At 43.7% G+C, this 27,639-nt stretch overlaps 19 non-coding genes across 19 annotated transcripts; 9 read left to right on the forward strand and 10 right to left on the reverse strand.

Annotated features, from left to right (window-relative positions):
• Positions 1-8,706: 8,706 nt before the first annotated feature.
• On the forward strand, positions 8,707-8,778 carry trnap-ugg. Its single transcript has one exon. It is a non-coding gene; the product is annotated as a tRNA-Pro (tRNA).
• Positions 8,779-9,064: 286 nt separating this feature from the next.
• Positions 9,065-9,136, reverse strand: trnag-ucc. Its single transcript has one exon. It is a non-coding gene; the product is annotated as a tRNA-Gly (tRNA).
• A 760-nt stretch (positions 9,137-9,896) lies between these two features.
• On the forward strand, positions 9,897-9,968 carry trnap-ugg. The gene has a single exon. It is a non-coding gene; the product is annotated as a tRNA-Pro (tRNA).
• Positions 9,969-10,254: 286 nt separating this feature from the next.
• trnag-ucc lies at positions 10,255-10,326 on the reverse strand. The gene has a single exon. It is a non-coding gene; the product is annotated as a tRNA-Gly (tRNA).
• Positions 10,327-11,088: 762 nt separating this feature from the next.
• trnap-agg lies at positions 11,089-11,160 on the forward strand. The gene has a single exon. It is a non-coding gene; the product is annotated as a tRNA-Pro (tRNA).
• A 286-nt stretch (positions 11,161-11,446) lies between these two features.
• trnag-ucc lies at positions 11,447-11,518 on the reverse strand. Its single transcript has one exon. It is a non-coding gene; the product is annotated as a tRNA-Gly (tRNA).
• A 759-nt stretch (positions 11,519-12,277) lies between these two features.
• trnap-agg lies at positions 12,278-12,349 on the forward strand. Its single transcript has one exon. It is a non-coding gene; the product is annotated as a tRNA-Pro (tRNA).
• A 285-nt stretch (positions 12,350-12,634) lies between these two features.
• Positions 12,635-12,706, reverse strand: trnag-ucc. Its single transcript has one exon. It is a non-coding gene; the product is annotated as a tRNA-Gly (tRNA).
• Positions 12,707-13,788: 1,082 nt separating this feature from the next.
• On the forward strand, positions 13,789-13,860 carry trnap-ugg. The gene has a single exon. It is a non-coding gene; the product is annotated as a tRNA-Pro (tRNA).
• A 287-nt stretch (positions 13,861-14,147) lies between these two features.
• trnag-ucc lies at positions 14,148-14,219 on the reverse strand. The gene has a single exon. It is a non-coding gene; the product is annotated as a tRNA-Gly (tRNA).
• Positions 14,220-14,974: 755 nt separating this feature from the next.
• Positions 14,975-15,046, forward strand: trnap-agg. Its single transcript has one exon. It is a non-coding gene; the product is annotated as a tRNA-Pro (tRNA).
• Positions 15,047-17,341: 2,295 nt separating this feature from the next.
• trnap-agg lies at positions 17,342-17,413 on the forward strand. The gene has a single exon. It is a non-coding gene; the product is annotated as a tRNA-Pro (tRNA).
• A 1,475-nt stretch (positions 17,414-18,888) lies between these two features.
• On the reverse strand, positions 18,889-18,960 carry trnag-ucc. The gene has a single exon. It is a non-coding gene; the product is annotated as a tRNA-Gly (tRNA).
• A 1,118-nt stretch (positions 18,961-20,078) lies between these two features.
• Positions 20,079-20,150, reverse strand: trnag-ucc. Its single transcript has one exon. It is a non-coding gene; the product is annotated as a tRNA-Gly (tRNA).
• Positions 20,151-21,267: 1,117 nt separating this feature from the next.
• Positions 21,268-21,339, reverse strand: trnag-ucc. Its single transcript has one exon. It is a non-coding gene; the product is annotated as a tRNA-Gly (tRNA).
• Positions 21,340-22,234: 895 nt separating this feature from the next.
• On the forward strand, positions 22,235-22,306 carry trnap-agg. The gene has a single exon. It is a non-coding gene; the product is annotated as a tRNA-Pro (tRNA).
• Positions 22,307-22,592: 286 nt separating this feature from the next.
• trnag-ucc lies at positions 22,593-22,664 on the reverse strand. The gene has a single exon. It is a non-coding gene; the product is annotated as a tRNA-Gly (tRNA).
• Positions 22,665-23,559: 895 nt separating this feature from the next.
• Positions 23,560-23,632, forward strand: trnap-agg. The gene has a single exon. It is a non-coding gene; the product is annotated as a tRNA-Pro (tRNA).
• A 285-nt stretch (positions 23,633-23,917) lies between these two features.
• On the reverse strand, positions 23,918-23,989 carry trnag-ucc. Its single transcript has one exon. It is a non-coding gene; the product is annotated as a tRNA-Gly (tRNA).
• Positions 23,990-27,639: the final 3,650 nt, after the last annotated feature.

A 27,639-nucleotide genomic window follows, 5' to 3' on the forward strand; every position in this document is an offset into this window, starting at 1 on the left:
TCCCGCTCAGCCCAGTCAAAACTGTTCGCTGCTCTGGCACCCCAATGGTGGAACAAACTCCCTCACGACGCCAGGTCAGCGGAGTCAATCACCACCTTCCGGAGACACCTGAAACCCCACCTCTTTAAGGAATACCTAGGATAGGATAAAGTAATCCTTCTAACCCCCCCCACCCCTTAAAAGATTTAGATGCACTATTGTAAAGTGGTTGTTCCACTGGATATCATAAGGTGAATGCACCAATTTGTAAGTCGCTCTGGATAAGAGCGTCTGCTAAATGACTTAAATGTAAATGTAATTAAAACTAGCAGTATTTCAATCTTCTCGATTTCGAGGCTTGGATAATGGGAGAATTTGGAGTACAGCGATACTTTCCATCCCTGGATTGAGATACGTTTTCAAGCAATATCATATTTTCCGTCAACACGGTGAAAACATATTGCCATAGGACCGTTTCGACTTGATGGCAGACTGAACTTAAAGTCGAGCTTTGGCTAACTAAGCACAGTTATATAAATAAACTCAAAATATGCTATTCTGTTATTTTGAAAGAAACTCTTAAGGATCGGACCCTTCAATTTTCACCTAAAATGACATACCCAAATCTAACTGCCTGTAGCTCAGGACCTGAAGCAAGGATATGCATATTCTTGATACCATGTGAAAGGAAACACTGAAGTTTGTGGAAATGTTAAATTAATGTAGGAGAATATAACACATTAGATCTGGTAAACGATAATTTGTGTGTTTTTTGTACCATCATCTTTGAAATGCAAGAGAAAGGCCATAACATAATATTCCAGCCCAGTAGCAATTTCGATTTTGGCCACTAGATGGCAGCAGTGTCAGTGCAACGTGTTAGACTGATCCAGTGAACCAATGCATATCTGTTCAAAATGTTGTATCAAGACTGCCTAAATGTGCCTAATTGGTTTATCAATACATTGTGCACTCTTCTCAAACAAATAGATTGGTATTCCTTCACTGTAATAGCTACTGTAAATTGGACAGTGCAGTTAGATTAACAAGAATTTAAGCTTTCTGCCCATATCAGATATGTCTATGTCCTGGGAAATGTTTTTGTTACTTACAACCTCATGCTAATCACATTGGCCTACGTTAGCTCAACCGTCCCGCGGGGGGCGGGGGGGGGACTGATTCCGTAGAGGTTATCTTCTCTGGGATAGGTGGGACGAGAGCGTCCCACCTGGCCAACATCCAGTGAAAATGCAGAGCGCCAAATTCAAATAAATTACTATAAAAATTTAACTTGAAATCACACATGCAATACACCAAATTAAACCTACACTTGTTGTGAATCCAGCCAACGTGTCAGATTTCAAAAAGGCTTTACGGCGAAAGCAAACAATGCTATTATCTGAGGACAGCACCCCAGCAAACAAACACAGACAATCATATTTCAACCCTACAGGCGCGACACAAATTGCAGAAATAAAGATATATTTCATGCCTTACCTTTGACGAGCTTCTTCTATTGGCACTCCAATATGTCCCATAAACATCACACATGGTCTTTTTGTTCGATTAATTCCGTCGATATATATCCAAAATCTCAATTTATTTGGCGCTTTTAATCCAGAAAATCACCGGTTCCAACTCGCGCAATTTGACTACAAAATATCTCATGAGTTGCCTGTAATCTTTGTCCAAACATTTCAAACAACTTTCCAAATACAACTTTAGGTATTTTTTTACGTAAATAATCGATAAAATTTAAGACGGGATAAACTGTGTTCAATACCGGAGGAAAACAAAGTGTAGCGAGCTTTCAGGTCAGGCGCCTCTAACAAAGACTACACTTCTTTCTACCCTCGTTCTGAACAGTGCTAATTCTTCATTTCTCAAAGTAAAAACCTCAACCAATTTCTAAAGACTGTTGACATCCAGTGGAAGCTACAGGAACTGCAAGCAAGTCCCTTAGAAATCTGGATTCCCAATGAAACCTCATTGAAAAGAAAGTGACCTCAAATAAATAAAATTCTGAGTGGTTTGTTCTCGGGGTTTCGCCTGCCAAATAAGTTCTGTTATACGCACAGACATGATTCAAACAGTTTTAGAAACTTCAGAGTGTTTTCTATCCAAACCTACTAATAGTATGCATATCTTAGCTTCTGGGCCTGAGTAGCAGGCAGTTTATTTTGGACACGCTTTTCATCCGGACGTGAAAGTACTGCCCCCTATCCCAAAGAAGATAAACGTCTTCCTTTTAACTTCTTTGGGCTGCAAGCCCGAAGCCGGGCACAATATGACAACAGCCACTTCAAGTGCAGGGCGCAAAATTCAAAATATATTTTTTAGAAATATTTAACTTTCACACATTAACAAGTCCAATACAGCATATGAAAGATAAACATCTTGTGAATCCAGCCAACATGTCCGATTTTTAAAATGTTTTACAGCGAAAACACCACATATATTTATGTTAGCTCACCACCAAATACAAAAAAGGACAGACATTTTTCACAGCACAGGTAGCATGCACAAAGCCAACCTAACTAACCAAGAACCAACCAAACTAACCAAGAAACAACTTCATCAGATGACAGTCTTATAACATGTTATACAATAAATCTATGTTTTGTTCGAAAAATGTGCATATTTGAGGTATAAATCAGTTTTACATTGCAGCTACCATCACAGCTACCGTCACAAATAGGACCGAAGCAGCCAGAGTAATTACAGACACCAACGTCAAATACCTAAATACTCATCATAAAACATTTCTGAAAAATCGATGGTGTACAGCAAATTAAAGACAAACATCTTGTGAATCCAGCCAATATTTCCGATTTTTTAAGTGTTTTACAGCGAAAACACAATATAGCATTATATTAGCTTACTACAATAGCCTACCACACTACCGCATTCATTCATCAAGGCACGTTAGCGATAGCAATAGGCACGTTAGCGATAGCGAATAAACCAGCAAAAGATATATAATTTTTGACTAACCTTGATAAGCTTCATCAGATGACAGTCCTATAACATCAGGTTATACATACACTTATGTTTTGTTCGAAAATGTGCATATTTAGAGCTGAAATCAGTGGTTATACATTGTGCTAACGTAGCATCTTTTTCCCACAACGTCCGTATATTTTTCTGACACTTTTTCTGACACACATATTCTGACCAAATAACTATTCATAAACATAACAAAAAAATACATGTTGTATAGGAAATGATAGATACACTAGTTCTTAATGCAATCGCCGTGTTAGAATTCTAAAAATAACTTCATTACGATATGCAGTTTACGTTATGGCGAGAGCGTGCCCAAAACCTGGCCGCAAACTACTAGTTCACATGTACGACAGATATATGAAATAACATCATAAAATGGGTCCTACTTTTGCTGATCTTCCATCAGAATGTTGTACAAGGGGTCCTTTGTCCAGAACAATCGTTGTTTGGATTTAGAATGTCCTCTTCTCCTGTCAATTAGCACGGAAAGCTAGCAAAGTGGCGCGAAGCTCTCCTTCCTGAACATACGCAGACAAAGCAACACGCCTAACGTCCCGAAAAAATTTAAATAATCTAATAAAACTATATTGAAAAAACATACTTTACGATGATATTGTCACATGTATCAAATAAAATCAAAGCCGGAGATATTAGTCGTCTATAACGACAGCTTATCAGAAGGCAAAACCAGGTCCCTTCACGCGCTCTCCAGAAAACAGGAAACTGGTGACACGTCATACAAAGAGCTTTTATTCGACCCCAGATCAAGTTATACACTCCATTTCTTCTCTCACTGCCTGTCGACATCTAGTGGAAGACGTATGAAGTGCATGTATACTGATATATATCAAGGACATTTATAGGCAGGCCCTAGAACAGAGCATCGATTTCAGATTTTCCACTTCCTGTCAGGAAGTTTGCTGCAAAATGAGTTCTGTTTTACTCACAGATATAATGCAAACGGTTTTAGAAACTAGAGAGTGTTTTCTATCCAATAGTAATAATAATATGCATATTGTACGAGCAAGAATTGAGTACGAGGCCGTTTGAAATGGGCACCTTTTATCCGGCTACTCAATACTGCCCCTGCAGCCCAAACAGGTTAATTATGGATATGTGTTGGAGCCTATTTCTTCCTATTTAATAAATAAGAGGTAGGCCTACCCATTAGACAGATGAAAAGATGCTTTAGGTTGCTATTTCCATAGATATGTTAGTCAATTCCTCCACCCACCATGCACTCTTTAAATAGCCCACATCTGTGTAAATACACAACAATTAATGAGGGAAATGAAAACCAGGTTTGTAGGAAAACAAGACAAAACAAATGGAAAATGAAACGTGGATCGACGATGGCTAGAAGACCGGTGATGCCGACCGCCGAAAGCCGCCCAAACAAGGAGAGGAATCGACTATGGTGGAAGTCGTGACAGTACCCCCCCTTGACAAGCTGCTCCAGCAGTGCGCCGACACCAGCCTCGGGGACGACCCGGAGGGCAAGGTGCAGGGCGATCCGGATGGAGACCTTGGAACTTCTGCAGCAGTGACGGGTCCAACACGTCCTCCACCGGAACCCAGCATCTCTCCTCCGGACCGTATCCCTCCCACTCCATGAGGTACTGAAGGCCCCTCGCCCGACGCCTCGAATCCAGTATGGAGCGAACGGAATACGCCGGGGCACCCTCGATGTCCAGAGGGGGCGGAGGAACCTCCCGCACCTCAGACTCCTGGAGCGGGCCAGACACCACCGGCCTGATGCGAGACACATGGAACGAGGGGTTAATACAGTAATTGGGGGGAAGCTGTAACCTGTAACACACCTCGTTCAGTATACTGAGGACTTTAAATGGCCCCACAAACCGCGGCCCCAGGTTCCGACAAGGCGGAGGGGCGGGTTTCGGGTCGGGAGCCAGACCCGGTCCCCCGGTGCAAACACCAGGGCCTCACTGTGGTGACGGTCTGCGCTGGAGTTCTGGTGCAGCACGGCCCGGTAGAGGTGAACATGGGCGGCGTCACATGTCTCCTCCGCACGCCTGAACCAGTCGTCCACCACAGGTGCCACGATCTGACTCTGATGCCAAGACGCCAGAACCGGCTGGTACCCCAATATGCACAGGAAGGGGGAGAGGTTAGTGGAGGAGTGGCGAAGCGAGTTCTGAGCCATCTCGGCCCAGGGCACGAACGCCGCCCACTTCCCCGGCAGGTTCTGGCAATAAGACCGCAGAAACCTACCCACATCCTGGTTCACTCTCTCCACCTGCCCATTACTCTCTGGGTGAAAACCCAAGGTAAGGCTGCTCGAGACCCCCAGACGTTCCATGAACGCCCTCCAGACCCTCGACGTGAATTGGGGACCCCGATCAGACGCTATCCTCAGGCACCCTGTAGTGCCGGAAGACCTGTGTAAGCAAGGCCTCCGCAGTCGGGCGCAGACCTCCCTCCTTCTTCTTCACAAAAAAGAAACTCGAGGAGGCGGGTGAAGTGGAGGACCGAATGTACCAATGACGTTGGGATTCGGAGACATATGTTTCCATATTTCCATATACGTCTCCGCCTGTGACAGGGGGTACACGTGACTCCTGGGAAGTGCGGCGTCTACCTGGAGGGTTATCGCACAATCCGCCCCGAACGATGAGGTGGTAGAGTTGCCCTCTTCTTAGAGAAGGCGAGAGCTAAATCGGAATATTCGGGAGGAATGTGCACGGTGGAGACCTGGTCTGGACTTTCCACCGTAGTAGCACCAACGGAACCCCCTAAACACCTCGTGAGAGCCCTCACCTCGTGAGAGCCCTCACCCCGTGAGAGCCCTCTGTTGTCATGACAAGCTAACCAGGGAAGGCCCAGCACCACGGGAAACGCAGGAGAGTCAATGAGGAAGAGACTGATTCTCTCCTCGTGACCCCCCTGCGTCACCATGCCCAGGGGAGTAGTGGCCTCCCTAATCAACCCGGAACCTAATGGTCGACTGTCCAGAGCGTGAACTGGGAAGGACCTAACCACTGGAACAATAGGCATCCCTAAACTATGGGCGAATGCTCTGTCAATAAAATTCCCAGCCGCGCCTGAATCGACGAGTGCCCTGTAGTGCCTGTAGTGCCCTGTAGTGCTGGGAATGCGGAGAAAACTCAGGAAAGTTAATAACATGCAAGAACAGGTGTGCAACAGAAGGCTCTGGTTGAGAATGGTGCAGGCTCACCTGGGGTGACGCCAGAGTGCCCTGCCTGCCGGCCCAGAAGCTAGGATATGCATATAATTGGTAGATTCGGATAGAAAACACTCTAAAGTTTCCAAAACTGTTAAAATTATGTCTGTGAGTGTAACAAAACTGATATGGTAGGCGAAACCCAGAGGACAAACCATCCCAAATAAATTCAGCCTTCCACTGTTTCCAATGGCTTTCATGTTTATTATGAGGCTAAGTCCTCCCAGATTGCAGTTCCTAGGGCTTCCACTAGATGTACACAGTCTTTAGAAAGAGTTTCAGGCTGGTTTTTTGAAGAATGAGCTTGAAGTTGTAGTTTTTCTAAGTGGCTCCCATTTTGGCTGTAGTGTTTCAATTGCATACTAACATACTATTCTCCGTCTTAAATTGAATCGAATATTTACGTATTAGGGTACCTTAGGTTTGATTATAAATGTTGTTTGACTTGTTTGGATAAGTTTATTGGTAACGTTTGGGATTCATTTTGTATGCATTTTGAAGGAGGGAAACCGGTGGATTATTGAATGAAGCGTGCCAGAGTTTTTATGGATATAAAGAAGGACTTTATCAAACATTAGGACCATTTGTGATTTATTATATTTCTATTTCTGACTTTCGTGTCGCACCTGCCTGGTTGAAAAATGTTTTTCATGTTTTTGTATATGGGGCGCTGTCCTCAGATAATCGCATGGTGTGCTTTCGCCGTAAAGCCTTTTGGAAATCTGACCCAGTGGCTGGATTAACAAGAAGTTAAGCTTTATTTTGATGTATAATACTTGTATTTTCATGAATGCTAAATATTTATATTTCTGTAATTTGAAATTTGCACTCTGCAATTTCACCGGATGTTGGCCAGTTGGGAAGCTACAGTCCCACCTGCCCATTAGAAGTTAACACGCTCAGGTAGGCAGATCTCAGCCAACTAGTATGCGGGGCCACCGCTATAGCAGAGGACAAGGTAGTTAAGGCAATGTATTGCTAATTCATTGTGTTCTGCACTCATGGGTTTGACGTCACACAACATTTTCTTTCCTTTTTCCTTTTGTATTCTTCATTTATATCATGTTGTTTTTTCTTCCTGTGTCAACACGTCATTTGTTTTTGCTGCTATGTCTGAAGAGCACATTTGTAGAGCACTTTAACAAGCTCAGAAAGGTGGATCTCGGCCAGCTGGTGGGAGGAGCACAGTTAAGGCAATTTAGTGCTAAAGATGGCAGCGGTGTAATTTCCCTTGTATGAATATCGAAACGCTACCAAGTTTGAAATGACCACCCTTAAGACTTGCACAAACAACAAGAAGGATGTCAGTGGTGGGATGTGAACCCTCGCCTCCAGAGAGACTGGAGCCTAAATCCAGTGTCTTGGACCACTCGACCACGCTACCCTTCACCATCAATAACCCCACACTTTGTCATCTGTTACCTAAGCCTGCTAAGCGCCCATTAACTTTTCTGCGCTACGGATACCGAATACGGCATCACTTTCCTAAACAACCACTGAATTGCAGGGCACCAAATTCTATAATATTTCTAAAAATATTTATAATCATGGAATCACAAGTGACAGCACAGCTTAGCTTGTTGTTAATCCACCTATCGTGTCAGATTTTGAAAATATATTTTACAGCGAAAGAAATCCAAGCTTTTGTGAGTGTAGCTTTCAATGCTACATCAGCTAGCCCCAAATTAGCATGGTCAAGAAAGTGTGAAAAGCAATAAAATTAATCGCTTACCTTAGATAATCTTCGGACGTTTCCACTCACAAGATTCCCAGTTACACAACAAATCGTCTTTTTGTTCGATAAATATTACTTTTATCACAAAAAAATGCCATTTGGGTTGCGCGTTATGATGAGAAACCTACAGCGTCGTTCCGGTTCTGAAAGGAAGATGAAAATGTCCAAACGTATCAGATTAATCGGTACCGGTTACCTCCAGATTAGTCCCGTGACACTTGTGGGGAACGTAGGGCAAAGCGGAGAACATTGTGACAAGTGGGATCACATTAGTTTGTAGCCCAAAGGTTTTGGATTCTACAAACAGAAGTTGGCACATAGACGGTTCCGACTTCAGACGAGTCCCCTGACACTTGTGGGGGACGTAGAGGAAAAGTGAGAATACCACTGTGTTCGTGAGGGTCTCCCCTTTCCAGAGAGTGGTCATACGAATTTGTAGGTCAAACGGTTCGGAAGCTACAGCTGTTTTTGTGAGAAGACCGATTATAGGTATGTCTCATGGTTTGACAAAAACCGCTCTTGGTCCACCATCTTTCACTGCAGATGCGAAGGTGTAACATAAGCAGTTATGGAGAATTTAGACGGATACGATGCGTCTCAACGTTTCTAGTTGAAAACGAATCGATTTTAATGGGTATTTTTTACATTCATTTACGTTGATTCACGCTCACAAGTATAGCACAAACACTCACATGAGGTTCTATCTTTCCAAGCACCGTGGACACGTCAATCGATATCCTCACTGTCATTGCTGCAGAAAGCAAAAAAAAACAATTTGGTGTAAGGCTCGTTGGTCTAGGGGTATGATTCTCGCTTTGGGTGCGAGAGGTCACGGGTTCAAATCCCGGATGAGCCCTTTTGCAGATCCTTTAACAATCTCAGACAGGCAGATCTCGGGCCACTGGTCGGTGCGCCAACTGCCACCTCTTGGGCGCAGGACGAGGTGGCTGAATGGTTTAGGCGATGGACTACAAATCTATTGTGATATGCACTAGATGGTTCAATGTCGCACAAGATTTATTCATTTAGAAAACCTGCAGAATGTTGGCGCAAATCTGACTTCCACCAACAAGGATATTTATTCAACTGTCATACACTTGAAATGACATCCAGCCCCTAAAATTAATGAATTCCTCATGCTCTGCATTGGCCGGGAATCGAACCCGGGTCAACTGCTTGGAAGGCAGCTATGCTCACCACTATACCACCAATGCTATGTGCAGTTCATTAGAAACATGGAGACATCGATTCATATCTTGACCGTAATTTTGCTGGAAAGTGAAAATTCTTTGACCAATCGGATCGTTGGTATAGGTGTATGATTATGGCTTAGGTTGCGAGTGGTCCCTGGTTAAAAAATCTATCATTTTAATCGGTACCGGTTACCTTCAGATTAGTCCCGTGACACTTGTGGGGAACGTAGGGCAAAGCGGAGAACATTGTGACAAGTGGGATCACAATAGTTTGTAGCCCAAAGGTTTTGGATTCTACAAACAGAAGTTGGCACATAGACGGTTCCGACTTCAGACGAGTCCCCTGACACTTGTGGGGGACGTAGAGGAAAAGTGAGAATACCACTGTGTTCGTGAGGGTCTCCCCTTTCCAGAGAGTGGTCATACGAATTTGTAGGTCAAACGGTTCGGAAGCTACAGCTGTTTTTGTGAGAAGACCGATTATAGGTATGTCTCATGGTTTGACAAAAACCGCTCTTGGTCCACCATCTTTCACTGCAGATGCGAAGGTGTAACATAAGCAGTTATGGAGAATTTAGACGGATACGATGCGTCTCAACGTTTCTAGTTGAAAACGAATCGATTTTAATGGGTATTTTTTACATTCATTTACGTTGATTCACGCTCACAAGTATAGCACAAACACTCACATGAGGTTCTATCTTTCCAAGCACCGTGGACACGTCAATCGATATCCTCACTGTCATTGCTGCAGAAAGCAAAAAAAAACAATTTGGTGTAAGGCTCGTTGGTCTAGGGGTATGATTCTCGCTTTGGGTGCGAGAGGTCATGGGTTCAAATCCCGGATGAGCCCTTTTGCAGATCCTTTAACAATCTCAGACAGGCAGATCTCGGGCCACTGGTCGGTGCGCCAACTGCCACCTCTTGGGCGCAGGACGAGGTGGCTGAATGGTTTAGGCGATGGACTACAAATCTATTGTGATATGCACTAGATGGTTCAATGTCGCACAAGATTTATTCATTTAGAAAACCTGCAGAATGTTGGCGCAAATCTGACTTCCACCAACAAGGATATTTATTCAACTGTCATACACTTGAAATGACATCCAGCCCCTAAAATTAATGAATTCCTCATGCTCTGCATTGGCCGGGAATCGAACCCGGGTCAACTGCTTGGAAGGCAGCTATGCTCACCACTATACCACCAATGCTATGTGCAGTTCATTAGAAACATGGAGACATCGATTCATATCTTGACCGTAATTTTGCTGGAAAGTGAAAATTCTTTGACCAATCGGATCGTTGGTATAGGTGTATGATTATGGCTTAGGTTGCGAGTGGTCCCTGGTTAAAAAATCTATCATTTTAATCGGTACCCGGTTACCTTCAGATTAGTCCCGTGACACTTGTGGGGAACGTAGGGCAAAGCGGAGAACATTGTGACAAGTGGGATCACAATAGTTTGTAGCCCAAAGGTTTTGGATTCTACAAACAGAAGTTGGCACATAGACGGTTCCGACTTCAGACGAGTCCCCTGACACTTGTGGGGGACGTAGAGGAAAAGTGAGAATACCATTGTGTACGTGAGGGTCTCCTCTTTCCAGAGAGTGGTCATACGAATTTGTAGGTCAAACGGTTCGGAAGCTACAGCTGTTTTTGTGAGAAGACCGATTATAGGTATGTCTCATGGTTTGACAAAAACCGCTCTTGGTCCACCATCTTTCACTGCAGATGCGAAGGTGTAACATAAGCAGTTATGGAGAATTTAGACGGATACGATGCGTCTCAACGTTTCTAGTTGAAAACGAATCGATTTTAATGGGTATTTTTTACATTCATTTACGTTGATTCACGCTCACAAGTATAGCACAAACACTCACATGAGGTTCTATCTTTCCAAGCACCGTGGACACGTCAATCGATATCCTCACTGTCATTGCTGCAGAAAGCAAAAAAAAAACACTTTGGTGTAAGGCTCGTTGGTCTAGGGGTATGATTCTCGCTTAGGGTGCGAGAGGTCCCGGGTTCAAATCCCGGATGAGCCCTTTTGCAGATCCTTTAACAATCTCAGACAGGCAGATCTCGGGCCACTGGTCGGTGCGCCAACTGCCACCTCTTGGGCGCAGGACGAGGTGGCTGAATGGTTTAGGCGATGGACTACAAATCTATTGTGATATGCACTAGATGGTTCAATGTCGCACAAGATTTATTCATTTAGAAAACCTGCAGAATGTTGGCGCAAATCTGACTTCCACCAACAAGGATATTTATTCAACTGTCATACACTTGAAATGACATCCAGCCCCTAAAATTAATGAATTCCTCATGCTCTGCATTGGCCGGGAATCGAACCCGGGTCAACTGCTTGGAAGGCAGCTATGCTCACCACTATACCACCAATGCTATGTGCAGTTCATTAGAAACATGGAGACATCGATTCATATCTTGACCGTAATTTTGCTGGAAAGTGAAAATTCTTTGACCAATCGGATCGTTGGTATAGGTGTATGATTATGGCTTAGGTTGCGAGTGGTCCCTGGTTAAAAAATCTATCATTTTAATCGGTACCGGTTACCTTCAGATTAGTCCCGTGACACTTGTGGGGAACGTAGGGCAAAGCGGAGAACATTGTGACAAGTGGGATCACAATAGTTTGTAGCCCCAAAGGTTTTGGATTCTACAACAGAAGTTGGCACATAGACGGTTCCGACTTCAGACGAGTCCCCTGACACTTGTGGGGGACGTAGAGGAAAAGTGAGAATACCACTGTGTTCGTGAGGGTCTCCCCTTTCCAGAGAGTGGTCATACGAATTTGTAGGTCAAACGGTTCGGAAGCTACAGCTGTTTTTGTGAGAAGACCGATTATAGGTATGTCTCATGGTTTGACAAAAACCGCTCTTGGTCCACCATCTTTCACTGCAGATGCGAAGGTGTAACATAAGCAGTTATGGAGAATTTAGACGGATACGATGCGTCTCAACGTTTCTAGTTGAAAACGAATCGATTTTAATGGGTATTTTTACATTCATTTACGTTGATTCACGCTCACAAGTATAGCACAAACACTCACATGAGGTTCTATCTTTCCAAGCACCGTGGACACGTCAATCGATATCCTCACTGTCATTGCTGCAGAAAGCAAAAAAAAACACTTTGGTGTAAGGCTCGTTGGTCTAGGGGTATGATTCTCGCTTAGGGTGCGAGAGGTCCCGGGTTCAAATCCCGGATGAGCCCTTTTGCAGATCCTTTAACAATCTCAGACAGGCAGATCTCGGGCCACTGGTCGGTGCGCCAACTGCCACCTCTTGGGCGCAGGACGAGGTGGCTGAATGGTTTAGGCGATGGACTACAAATCTATTGTGATATGCACTAGATGGTTCAATGTCGCACAAGATTTATTCATTTAGAAAACCTGCAGAATGTTGGCGCAAATCTGACTTCCACCAACAAGGATATTTATTCAACTGTCATACACTTGAAATGACATCCAGCCCTAAAATTAATGAATTCCTCATGCTCTGCATTGGCCGGGAATCGAACCCGGGTCAACTGCTTGGAAGGCAGCTATGCTCACCACTATACCACCAATGCTATGTGCAGTTCATTAGAAACATGGAGACATCGATTCATATCTTGACCGTAATTTTGCTGGAAAGTGAAAATTCTTTGACCAATCGGATCGTTGGTATAGGTGTATGATTATGGCTTAGGTTGCGAGTGGTCCCTGGTTAAAAAATCTATCATTTTAATCGGTACCGGTTACCTTCAGATTAGTCCCGTGACACTTGTGGGGAACGTAGGGCAAAGCGGAGAACATTGTGACAAGTGGGATCACAATAGTTTGTAGCCCAAAGGTTTTGGATTCTACAAACAGAAGTTGGCACATAGACGGTTCCGACTTCAGACGAGTCCCCTGACACTTGTGGGGGACTTAGAGGAAAAGTGAGAATACCACTGTGTTCGTGAGGGTCTCCCCTTTCCAGAGAGTGGTCATACGAATTTGTAGGTCAAACGGTTCGGAAGCTACAGCTGTTTTTGTGAGAAGACCGATTATAAAAAATCTATCATTTTAATCGGTACCGGTTACCTTCAGATTAGTCCCGTGACACTTGTGGGGAACGTAGGGCAAAGCGGAGAACATTGTGACAAGTGGGATCACAATAGTTTGTAGCCCAAAGGTTTTGGATTCTACAAACAGAAGTTGGCACATAGACGGTTCCGACTTCAGACGAGTCCCCTGACACTTGTGGGGGACTTAGAGGAAAAGTGAGAATACCACTGTGTTCGTGAGGGCTCCCCTTTCCAGAGAGTGGTCATACGAATTTGTAGGTCAAACGGTTCGGAAGCTACAGCTGTTTTTGTGAGAAGACCGATTATAGGTATGTCTCATGGTTTGACAAAAACCGCTCTTGGTCCACCATCTTTCACTGCAGATGCGAAGGTGTAACATAAGCAGTTATGGAGAATTTAGACGGATACGATGCGTCTCAACGTTTCTAGTTGAAAACGAATCGATTTTAATGGGTATTTTTTACATTCATTTACGTTGATTCACGCTCACAAGTATAGCACAAACACTCACATGAGGTTCTATCTTTCCAAGCACCGTGGACACGTCAATCGATATCCTCACTGTCATTGCTGCAGAAAGCAAAAAAAACAATTTGGTGTAAGGCTCGTTGGTCTAGGGGTATGATTCTCGCTTTGGGTGCGAGAGGTCATGGGTTCAAATCCCGGATGAGCCCTTTTGCAGATCCTTTAACAATCTCAGACAGGCAGATCTCGGGCCACTGGTCGGTGCGCCAACTGCCACCTCTTGGGCGCAGGACGAGGTGGCTGAATGGTTTAGGCGATGGACTACAAATCTATTGTGATATGCACTAGATGGTTCAATGTCGCACAAGATTTATTCATTTAGAAAACCTGCAGAGATGTTGGCGCAAATCTGACTTCCACCAACAAGGATATTTATTCAACTGTCATACACTTGAAATGACATCCAGCCCCTAAAATTAATGAATTCCTCATGCTCTGCATTGGCCGGGAATCGAACCCGGGTCAACTGCTTGGAAGGCAGCTATGCTCACCACTATACCACCAATGCTATGTGCAGTTCATTAGAAACATGGAGACATCGATTCATATCTTGACCGTAATTTTGCTGGAAAGTGAAAATTCTTTGACCAATCGGACGTTGGTATAGGTGTATGATTATGGCTTAGGTTGCGAGTGGTCCCTGTTAAAAAATCTATCATTTTAATCGGTACCGGTTACCTTCAGATTAGTCCCGTGACACTTGTGGGGAACGTAGGGCAAAGCGGAGAACATTGTGACAAGTGGGATCACAATAGTTTGTAGCCCAAAGGTTTTGGATTCTACAAACAGAAGTTGGCACATAGACGGTTCCGACTTCAGACGAGTCCCCTGACACTTGTGGGGACGTAGAGGAAAAGTGAGAATACCACTGTGTTCGTGAGGGTCTCCCCTTTCCAGAGAGTGGTCATACGAATTTGTAGGTCAAACGGTTCGGAAGCTACAGCTGTTTTTGTGAGAAGACGATTATAGGTATGTCTCATGGTTTGACAAAAACCGCTCTTGGTCCACCATCTTTCACTGCAGATGCGAAGGTGTAACATAAGCAGTTATGGAGAATTTAGACGGATACGATGCGTCTCAACGTTTCTAGTTGAAAACGAATCGATTTTAATGGGTATTTTTTACATTCATTTACGTTGATTCACGCTCACAAGTATAGCACAAACACTCACATGAGGTTCTATCTTTCCAAGCACCGTGGACACGTCAATCGATATCCTCACTGTCATTGCTGCAGAAAGCAAAAAAAACACTTTGGTGTAAGGCTCGTTGGTCTAGGGGTATGATTCTCGCTTAGGGTGCGAGAGGTCCCGGGTTCAAATCCCGGATGAGCCCTTTTGCAGATCCTTTAACAATCTCAGACAGGCAGATCTCGGCCACTGGTCGGTGCGCCAACTGCCACCTCTTGGGCGCAGGACGAGGTGGCTGAATGGTTTAGGCGATGGACTACAAATCTATTGTGATATGCACTAGATGGTTCAATGTCGCACAAGATTTATTCATTTAGAAAACCTGCAATGTTGGCGCAAATCTGACTTCCACCAACAAGGATATTTATTCAACTGTCATACACTTGAAATGACATCCAGCCCCTAAAATTAATGAATTCCTCATGCTCTGCATTGGCCGGGAATCGGCCCAGGTCAACTGCTTGGAAGGCAGCTATGCTCACCACTATACCACCAATGCTATGTGCAGATCATTAGAAACATGGAGACATCGATTCATATCTTGACCGTAATTTTGCTGGAAAGTGAAAATTCTTTGACCAATCGGATCGTTGGTATAGGTGTATGATTATGGCTTAGGTTGCGAGTGGTCCCTGGTTAAAAAATCTATCATTTTAATCGGTACCGGTTACCTTCAGATTAGTCCGTGACACTTGTGGGAACGTAGGGCAAAGCGGAGAACATTGTGACAAGTGGTGATCACAATAGTTTGTAGCCCAAAGGTTTGGATTCTACAAACAGAAGTTGGCACATAGACGGTTCCGACTTCAGACGAGTCCCCTGACACTTGTGGGGGACGTAGAGGAAAAGTGAGAATACCACTGTGTTCGTGAGGGTCTCCCCTTTCCAGAGAGTGGTCATACAAATTTGTAGGTCAAACGGTTCGGAAGCTACAGCTTCATTTTGTGAGAAGACCGATTATAGGTATGTCTCATGGTTTGACAAACACCGCTCTAGGACCACCATCTTTCACTGCAGATGCGAAGGTGTAACATAAGCAGTTATGGAGAATTTAGACGGATACGATGCGTCTCAACGTTTCTAGTTGAAAACGAATCGATTTAATGGGTATTTTTTACATCATTTACGTTGATTCACGCTCACAAGTATAGCACAAACACTCACATGAGGTTCTATCTTCCAGCACCGTGGAACGTCAATCGATATCCTCACTGTCATTGCTGCAGAAAGCAAAAAAAACCACTTTGTGTAAGGCTCGTTGGTCTAGGGGTATGATTCTAGCTTTGGGTGAGAGAGGTCCCGGGTTCAAATCCCGGATGAGCCTTTTGCAGATCCTTTAACAATCTCAGACAGGCAGATCTCGGGCCACTGGTCGGTGCGCCAACTGCCACCTCTTGGGCGCAGGACGAGGTGGCTGAATGGTTTAGGCGATGGACTACAAATCTATTGTGATATGCACTAGATGGTTCAATGTCGCACAAGATTTATTCATTTAGAAAACCTGCAGAATGTTGGCGCAAATCTGACTTCCACCAACAAGGATATTTATTCAACTGTCATACACTTGAAATGACATCCAGCCCCTAAAATTAATGAATTCCTCATGCTCTGCATGGCCGGGAATCGAACCCGTGTCAATTGCTTGGAAGGCAGCTATGCTCACCACTATACCACCAATGCTATGTGCAGCTCATTAGAAACATGGAGACATCGATTCATATCTTGACCGTAATTTTGCTGGAAAGTGAAAATTCTTTGACCAATCGGATCGTTGGTATAGGTGTATGATTATGGCTTAGGTTGCGAGTGGTCCCTGGTTAAAAAATCTATCATTTTAATCGGTACCGGTTACCTTCAGATTAGTCCCGTGACACTTGTGGGGAACGTAGGGCAAAGCGGAGAACATTGTGACAAGTGGGATCACATTAGTTTGTAGCCCAAAGGTTTTGGATTCTACAAACAGAAGTTGGCAGACAGACGGTTCCGACTTCAGACGAGTCCCCTGACATTTCTGGGGGACGTAGATGACAAGTGAGAATACCACTGTGTTCGTGAGGGTCTCCCCTTTCCAGAGAGTGGTCATACGAATTTGTAGGTCAAACGGTTCGGAAGCTACAGATGTTTTTGTGAGAAGACCGATTATAGGTAAGTCTCATGGTTTGACAAACACCGCTCTAGGTCCACCATCTTTCACTGCAGATGCGAAGGTGTAACATAAGCAGTTATGGAGAATTTAGACGGATATGATGCGTCTCAACGTTTCTAGTTGAAAACGAATCGATTTTAATGGGTATTTTTTACATTCATTTACGTTGATTCCCGCTCACAAGTATAGCACAAACACTCACATGAGGTTCTATCTTTCCAAGCACCGTGGACACGTCAATCGATATCCTCACTGTCATTGCTGCAGAAAGCAAAAAAAAACACTTTGGTATAAGGCTCGTTGGTCTAGGGGTATGATTCTCGCTTAGGGTGCGAGAGGTCCCGGGTTCAAATCCCAGATGAGCCCTTTTGCAGATCCTTTAACAATATCAGACAGGCAGATCTCGGGCCACTGGTCGGTGCGCCAACTGCCACCTCTTGGGCGCAGGACAAGGTGGCTGAATGGTTTAGGCGATGGACTACAAATCTATTGTGATATGCACTAGATGTTTCAATGTCGCACAAGATTTATTCATTTAGAAAACCTGCAGAATGTTGGCGCAAATCTGACTTCCACCAACAAGGATATTGATTCAACTGTCATACACTTGAAATGACATCCAGCCCCTAAAATTAATGAATTCCTCATGCTCTGCATTGGCCGGGAATCAAACCCGTGTCAATTGCTTGGAAGGCAGCTATGCTCACCACTATACCACCAATGCTATGTGCAGCTCATTAGAAACATGGAGACATCGATTCATATCTTGACCGTAATTTTGCTGGAAAGTGAAAATTCTTTGACCAATCGGATCGTTGGTATAGGTGTATGATTATGGCTTAGGTTGCGAGTGGTCCCTGGTTAAAAAATCTATCATTTTAATCGGTACCGGTTACCTTCAGATTAGTCCCGTGACACTTGTGGGGAACGTAGGGCAAAGCGGAGAACATTGTGACAAGTGGGATCACATTAGTTTGTAGCCCAAAGGTTTTGGATTCTACAAACAGAAGTTGGCAGACAGACGGTTCCGACTTCAGACGAGTCCCCTGACATTTGTGGGGGACGTAGATGACAAGTGAGAATACCACTGTGTTCGTGAGGGTCTCCCCTTTCCAGAGAGTGGTCATACGAATTTGTAGGTCAAACGGTTCGGAAGCTACAGATGTTTTTGTGAGAAGACCGATTATAGGTAAGTCTCATGGTTTGACAAACACCGCTCTAGGTCCACCATCTTTCACTGCAGATGCGAAGGTGTAACATAAGCAGTTATGGAGAATTTAGACGGATATGATGCGTCTCAACGTTTCTAGTTGAAAACGAATCGATTTTAATGGGTATTTTTTACATTCATTTACGTTGATTCCCGCTCACAAGTATAGCACAAACACTCACATGAGGTTCTATCTTTCCAAGCACCGTGGACACGTCAATCGATATCCTCACTGTCATTGCTGCAGAAAGCAAAAAAAACACTTTGTTAAAAGGCTCGTTGGTCTAGGGGTATGATTCTCGCTTAGGGTGCGAGAGGTCTCGGGTTCAAATCCCAGATGAGACCTTTTGCAGATCCTTTAACAATATCAGACAGGCAGATCTCGGGCCACTGGTCGGTGCGCCAACTGCCACCTCTTGGGCGCAGGACGAGGTGGCTGAATGGTTTAGGCGATGGACTACAAATCTATTGTGATATGCACTAGATGGTTCAATGTCGCACAACATTTATTCATTTAGAAAACCTGCAGAATGTTGGCGCAAATCTGACTTCCACCAACAAGGATATTGATTCAACTGTCATACACTTGAAATGACATCCAGCCCCTAAAATTAATGAATTCCTCATGCTCTGCATTGGCCGGGAATCGAACCCGTGTCAACTGCTTGGAAGGCAGCTATGCTCACCACTATACCACCAATGCTTTGTGCAGCTCATTAGAAACATGGAGACATCGATTCATATCTTGACCGTAATTTTGCTGGAAAGTGAAAATTCTTTGACCAATCGGATCGTTGGTATAGGTGTATGATTATGGCTTAGGTTGCGAGTGGTCCCTGGTTAAAAAATCTATCATTTTAATCGGTACCGGTTACCTTCAGATTAGTCCCGTGACACTTGTGGGGAACGTAGGGCAAAGCGGAGAACATTGTGACAAGTGGGATCACATTAGTTTGTAGCCCAAAGGTTTTGGATTCTACAAACAGAAGTTGGCAGACAGACGGTTCCGACTTCAGACGAGTCCCCTGACATTTGTGGGGGACGTAGATGACAAGTGAGAATACCACTGTGTTCGTGAGGGTATCCCCTTTCCAGAGAGTGGTCATACGAATGTGTAGGTCAAACGGTTCGGAAGCTACAGCTGTTTTTGTGAGAAGACCGATTATAGGTATGTCTCATGGTTTGACAAACACCGCTCTAGGTCCACCATCTTTCACTGTAGATGCAAAGGTGTAACATAAGCAGTTATGGAGAATTTAGACAGATATGATGCGTCTCAACGTTTCTAGTTGAAAATGAATCGATTTTAATGGGTATTTTTTACATTCATTTACGTTGATTCCCGCTCACAAGTATAGCACAAACACTCACATGAGGTTCTATCTTTCCAAGCACCGTGGACACGTCAATCGATATCCTCACTGTCATTGCTGCAGAAAGCAAAAAAAAACACTTTGGTATAAGGCTCGTTGGTCTAGGGGTATGATTCTTGCTTAGTGTGCGAGAGGTCCCGGGTTTAAATCCCAGATGAGCCCTTTTGCAGATCCTTTAACAATATCAGACAGGCAGATCTCGGGCCACTGGTCGGTGCGCCAACTGCCACCTCTTGGGCGCAGGACAAGGTGGCTGAATGGTTTAGGCGATGGACTACAAATCTATTGTGATATGCACTAGATGGTTCAATGTCGCACAAGATTTATTCATTTAGAAAATCTGCAGAATGTTGGTGCAAATCTGACTTCCACCAACAAGGATATTGATTAAACTGTCATACACTTGAAATGACATCCAGCCCCTAAAATTAATGAATTCCTCATGCTCTGCATTGGCGGGGAATCGAACCCGTGTCAACTGCTTGGAAGGCAGCTATGCTCACCACTATACCACCAATGCTTTGTGCAGCTCATTAGAAACATGGAGACATCGATTCATATCTTGACCGTAATTTTGCTGGAAAGTGAAAATTCTTTGACCAATCGGATCGTTGGTATAGGTGTATGATTATGGCTTAGGTTGCGAGTGGTCCCTGGTTAAAAAATCTATCATTTTAATCGGTACCGGTTACCTTCAGATTAGTCCCGTGACACTTGTGGGGAACGTAGGGCAAAGCGGAGAACATTGTGACAAGTGGGATCACATTAGTTTGTAGCCCAAAGGTTTTGGATTCTACAAACAGAAGTTGGCAGACAGACGGTTCCGACTTCAGACGAGTCCCCTGACATTTGTGGGGGACGTAGATGACAAGTGAGAATACCACTGTGTTCGTGAGGGTATCCCCTTTCCAGAGAGTGGTCATACGAATGTGTAGGTCAAACGGTTCGGAAGCTACAGCTGTTTCTGTGAGAAGACCGATTATAGGTATGTCTCATGGTTTGACAAACACCGCTCTAGGTCCACCATCTTTCACTGTAGATGCAAAGGTGTAACATAAGCAGTTATGGAGAATTTAGACGGATATGATGCGTCTCAACGTTTCTAGTTGAAAACGAATCGATTTTAATGGGTATTTTTTACATTCATTTACGTTGATTCCCGCTCACAAGTATAGCACAAACACTCACATGAGGTTCTATCTTTCCAAGCACCGTGGACACGTCAATCGATATCCTCACTGTCATTGCTGTAGAAAGCAAAAAAAACACTTAGGTATAAGGCTCGTTGGTCTAGGGGTATGATTCTTGCTTAGGGTGCGAGAAGTCCCGGGTTCAAATCCCAGATGAGACCTTTTGCAGATCCTTTAACAATATCAGACAGGCAGATCTCGGGCCACTGGTCGGTGCGCCAACTGCCACCTCTTGGGCGCAGGACGAGGTGGCTGAATGGTTTAGGCGATGGACTACAAATCTATTGTGATATGCACTAGATGGTTCAATATCGCACAACATTTATTCATTTAGAAAACCTTCAGAATGTTGGCGCAAATCTGACTTCCACCAACAAGGATATTGATTCAACTTTTATACACTTGAAATGACATCCAGCCCCTAAAATTAATGAATTCCTCATGCTCTGCATTGGCCAGGAATCGAACCCGTGTCAACTGCTTGGAAGGCAGCTATGCTCACCACTATACCACCAATGCTATGTGTAGCTTATTAGAAACATGGAGACATCGATTCATATCTTGACCGTAATTTTGCTGGAAAGTGAAAATTCTTTGACCAATCGGATCGTTGGTATAGGTGTATGATTATGGCTTAGGTTGCGAGTGGTCCCTGGTTAAAAAATCTATCATTTTAATCGGTACCGGTTACCTTCAGATTAGTCCCGTGACACTTGTGGGGAACGTAGGGCAAAGCGGAGAACATTGTGACAAGTGGGATCACATTAGTTTGTAGCCCAAAGGTTTTGGATTCTACAAACAGAAGTTGGCAGACAGACGGTTCCGACTTCATACGAGTCCCCTGACACTTATGGGGGACGTAGGGCAAAGCGGAGAACATTGTGATAAGTGGGATCACATTAGTTTGTAGCCCAAAGGTTTTGGATTCTACAAACAGAAGTTGGCAGACAGACGGTTCCGACTTCAGACGAGTCCCCTGACATTTGTGGGGGACGTAGATGACAAGTGAGAATACCACTGTGTTCGTGAGGGTATCCCCTTTCCAGAGAGTGGTCATACGAATGTGTAGGTCAAACGGTTCGGAAGCTACAGCTGTTTCTGTGAGAAGACCGATTATAGGTATGTCTCATGGTTTGACAAACACCGCTCTAGGTCCACCATCTTTCACTGTAGATGCAAAGGTGTAACATAAGCAGTTATGGAGAATTTAGACGGATATGATGCGTCTCAACGTTTCTAGTTGAAAACGAATCGATTTTAATGGGTATTTTTTACATTCATTTACGTTGATTCCCGCTCACAAGTATAGCACAAACACTCACATGAGGTTCTATCTTTCCAAGCACCGTGGACACGTCAATCGATATCCTCACTGTCATTGCTGCAGAAAGCAAAAAAAAACACTTTGGTATAAGGCTCGTTGGTCTAGGGGTATGATTCTCGCTTAGGGTGCGAGAGGTCCCGGGTTCAAATCCCGGATGAGCCCTTTTGCAGATCCTTTAACAATCTCAGACAGGCAGATCTCGGGCCACTGGTCGGTTCGCCAACTGCCACCTCTTGGGCGCAGGACGAGGTGGCTGAATGGTTAAAGCGATGGACTGCAAATCTATTGTGATATGCACTAGATGGTTCAATGTCGCACAAGATTTATTCATTTAGAAAACCTGCAGAATGTTGGCGCAAAACAGACTTCCACCAACAAGGATATTGATTCAACTGTCTTACACTTGAAATGACATCCAGCCCCTAAAATTAATGAATTCCTCATGCTCTGCATTGGCCGGGAATCGAACCCAGGTCAACTGCTTGGAAGGCAGCTATGCTCACCACTATACCACCAATGCTATGTGTAGCTCATTAGAAACATGGAGACATCGATTCATATCTTGACCGTAATTTTGCTGGAAAGTGAAAATTCTTTGACCAATCGGATCGTTGGTATAGGTGTATGATTATGGCTTAGGTTGCGAGTGGTCCCTGGTTAAAAAATCTATCATTTTAATCGGTACCGGTTACCTTCAGATTAGTCCCGTGACACTTGTGGGGAACGTAGGGCAAAGCGGAGAACATTGTGACAAGTGGGATCACATTAGTTTGTAGCCCAAAGGTTTTGGATTCTACAAACAGAAGTTGGCAGACAGACGGTTCCGACTTCAGACGAGTCCCCTGACACTTATGGGGGACGTAGGGCAAAGCGGAGAACATTGTGATAAGTGGGATCACATTAGTTTGTAGCCCAAAGGTTTTGGATTCTACAAACAGAAGTTGGCACATAGACGGTTCCGACTTCAGACGAGTCCCCTGACACTTTTGGGGGACGTAGAGGACAAGTGAGAATACCACTGTGTTCGTGAGGGTCTCCCCTTTCCAGAGAGTGGTCATACAAATTTGTAGGTCAAACGGTTCGGAAGCTACAGCTGTTTTTGTGAGAAGACCGATTATAGGTATGTCTCATGGTTTGACAAACACCGCTCTAGGACCACCATCTTTCACTGCAGATGCGAAGGTGTAACATAAGCAGTTATGGAGAATTTAGACGGATACGATGCGTCTCAACGTTTCTAGTTGAAAACAAATCGATTTTAATGGGTATTTTTTACATTCATTTACGTTGATTCACGCTCACAAGTATAGCACAAACACTCACATGAGGTTCTATCTTTCCAAGCACCGTGGACACGTCAATCGATATCCTCACTGTCATTGCTGCAGAAAGCAAAAAAAAACACTTTGGTGTAAGGCTCGTTGGTCTAGGGGTATGATTCTCGCTTAGGGTGCGAGAGGTCCCGGGTTCAAATCCCAGATGAGACCTTTTGCAGATCCTTTAACAATATCAGACAGGCAGATCTCGGGCCACTGGTCGGTGCGCCAACTGCCACCTCTTGGGCGCAGGACGAGGTGGCTGAATGGTTTAGGCGATGGACTACAAATCTATTGTGATATGCACTAGATGGTTCAATGTCGCACAACATTTATTCATTTAGAAAACCTGCAGAATGTTGGCGCAAATCTGACTTCCACCAACAAGGATATTGATTCAACTGTCATACACTTGAAATGACATCCAGCCCCTAAAATTAATGAATTCCTCATGCTCTGCATTGGCCGGGAATCGAACCCGTGTCAACTGCTTGGAAGGCAGCTATGCTCACCACTATACCACCAATGCTATGTGCAGCTCATTAGAAACATGGAGACATCGATTCATATCTTGACCGTAATTTTGCTGGAAAGTGAAAATTCTTTGACCAATCGGATCGTTGGTATAGGTGTATGATTATGGCTTAGGTTGCGAGTGGTCCCTGGTTAAAAAATCTATCATTTTAATCGGTACCGGTTACCTTCAGATTAGTCCCGTGACACTTGTGGGGAACGTAGGGCAAAGCGGAGAACATTGTGACAAGTGGGATCACATTAGTTTGTAGCCCAAAGGTTTTGGATTCTACAAACAGAAGTTGGCAGACAGACGGTTCCGACTTCAGACGAGTCCCCTGACACCTGTGGGGGACGTAGAGGACAAGTGAGAATACCACTGTGTTCGTGAGGGTCTCCCCTTTCCAGAGAGTGGTCATACGAATTTGTAGGTCAAACGGTTCGGAAGCTACAGCTGTTTTTGTGAGAAGACCGATTATAGGTATGTCTCATGGTTTGACAAACACCGCTCTAGGACCACCATCTTTCACTGCAGATGCGAAGGTGTAACATAAGCAGTTATGGAGAATTTAGACGGATACGATGCGTCTCAACGTTTCTAGTTGAAAACAAATCGATTTTATCCTCTAACGAGTCACCCTCCCGGATCCGTGATCCTCCTCATCAAAAAAGCTGACTAGCATAGCCTAGCCTAGCGCCACAGGGATATCATATAATATAATTTCATGAAATCACAAGTCCAATACAGCAAATGAAAGATAAACATCTTGTGAATCCAGCCATCATTTCCGATTTTTAAAATGTTTTACAGCGAAAACACAATATATATTTATATTAGCTCACCACAATAGCCAAACACACAACGCCATGTTTTCACCATGTTTTCACAGCCAACATAGCTTTCACAAAACCCACAAATAGAGATAAAATTAATCACTAACCTTTGAACAACTTCATCAGATGACAGTCTTATAACATCATGTAATACAATACATTTATGAATTGTTCGAAAATGTGCATATTTAGAGGTATAAATCGTAGTTTTACATTGCAGCCACCGTCACAAATAGCACCAAAACAGCCAGAATAATTACAGAGAGCAACGTGAAATACATAAATACTCATCATAAAACATTTATGAAAAATACATGTTGTACAGCAAATAAAAGATAAACATCTTCTGAATCCAGCCAATATTTCCGATTTTTTTAAGTGTTTTACAGCGAAAACACAATATATATTTATATTAGCTCACCACAATAGCCAAACACACAACGCCATTTATTCACCGCCAACATAGCTTTCACAAAACCCACAATTAGAGATAAAATTAATCACTAACCTTTGAACAACTTCATCAGATGACAGTCTTATAACATCATGTTATACAATACATTTATGCTTTGTTCGAAAATGTGCATATTTAGAGGTACAAATCGTGGTTTTACATTGTGAATACGTAGCCATAATGCACAAAATTGTCCGGAGATATTTTGGACAGTCACGTAATCTAACCAAAAAACTCATCATAAACTTTACTAAAAAATACATGTTGTACAGCAAATGAAAGATACACTGGTTCTTAATGCAACCGCTGTGTTAGATTTTTTAAAAATTACTTTAGTACAACGTACAGCATGCAATATTGTGAGACAGCGCCCAACAATTCTCCACCTTGTTGGAGCCAACACAAACCACAAAAATACGAAATAACATCATAAATATTCTCTTACTTTTGATGATCTTCCATCAGAATGTTGTGCAAGGAGTCCTAGTTCCAGAATAAATCGTTGTTTTGTTTTAGAATGTCCATTTCTTCTGTCGAATCGAATTAGCAACTTTGGCTAGCCATGTGGAGGGCACATGTCCAAGAACTCTTAGCGCATGGAACGAAAAATTCCAAAAGTCCCAATAAACGTCGAATAAACTGGTCAAACTCGGTTGAAAATCCAACTTTATGATGTTTTTCTCATATGTATTCAATAAAATCCGAGCCGGAGCATTTCGTCGTGTATACCTAACGCATTTCAGAAGACAATGTGAGGTTCCCTGGTGCGCAGTTGAATACTGCCAATAGAGCGGACCTGTCACTCCAAAAGCTCTCATTCGGTCTCACATCAAGCTAGACACCCCATTCCACATTCTACTGCCTGTTGACATCTAGTGGAAGGCGTATAAAGTGCATACAGATCCATAAATATAAGCCAGTTGAATAGGCAGGCCCTGACACAGAGCCCCATTTTGAGAATTTTCACTTCCTGTTTGGAAGTTTGCTGCCAAATGAGTTCTGTTTTACTCACAGATATAATTCAAACAGTTTTAGAAACTTCAGAGTGTTTTCTATCCAAAAGTTTTTGTCAAACCATGAGACATACCTATAATCGGTCTTCTCACAAAAACATATGTAGCTTCCGGACCGTTTGACCTACAAAATCGTATGACCACTCTCTGAAAGGGGAGACTCTGACGAACACGGTGGTGTTCTCCAATGTGCTCATCGTCCCCCACAAGTGTCAGGGGACTCGTCTGAAGTCAGAACCATCTATGTGCCAACTTCTGTTTGTAGCATCCAAATTCTTTGGGCTACAAACTAATGTGATCCCACTTGTCACAATGTTCTCCGCTTTGCCCTACGTTCCCCACAAGTGTCACGGGACTAATCTGAAGGTAACCGGTACTGATTAAAATGATAGATTTTTTAACCAGGTACCCTTAGACCGAATCATACACCAAAGACATTGCTTTAACTGTGAATGTACTTTATTGCAGATATTTTCATCAAATACAGTTTTTTCCAACTGCTTACACACGTTTTCAAAACTCTACACACAATTCCCAAAACTGCACACACAAAATGCAAAATGCCTCACATCTCCTTCAAAATGTAACACTTCATTCAAAATGCCATAAACACATGTCAGAATGAAGCATTTGCATCAAATGGCAAACACTGCTTTCATAATAGTACATTTTTGGATATACCATGTAAACGCTGTTGTTCTAAATCTAAAGCTCTTTGGTCTTTCATAGGCTTATATCTACATTTCAATACAATGTTCTACAGTGAAAGTAATCTGCTGAGAGGGGTAGCAAGTACACTGTAAATACCAATGCAATGTAGAAACCGAAAATATTTATTAGGCCAAACATTACTGTTGTATACAGTAGCATACAACAAAACAATAGACATATGTAAACCAAAGTATATTCTTTAGAATACAGTAAAGAACACAATTGTGTGTGTGGGGTCCCGGGGGGGCAGTCCAGGAATTGGTGGGGGGGCAGTCACCAGTGCTAAGCTACGCTTCATCTCTTCTCCGGCCTGGGTCTGGCCACAATACTTCGTCCACATCACAAGATACGTTTTCTCTTGCCAAACATCGAGGGAAGTATCTCCTAGCATGGCATATCCAACCTTGGACAGAGGCAACCTCTATGTCCCCACATGCGTCCTCCATTGCCTGGAGAAGCGGCATGCGGGCATAGGGTTGGCGATCATACACTTTCCAGCGCCAGGCTGAGAAGAATTCCTCTATGGGATTTAGAAAAGGTGAATATGGGGGTAGGTACAAAACTACAAATTGTGGATGGGTGGCAAACCAGTTTTGGACCAGAACAGCCCGGTGAAAACTAACATTGTCCCATAAAACCACAAATCTAGCAGGC

The sequence above is a fragment of the Salvelinus namaycush genome, chromosome 14 (genome assembly GCF_016432855.1).
Source record: "Salvelinus namaycush isolate Seneca chromosome 14, SaNama_1.0, whole genome shotgun sequence".
NCBI lineage: Eukaryota > Metazoa > Chordata > Actinopteri > Salmoniformes > Salmonidae > Salvelinus > Salvelinus namaycush.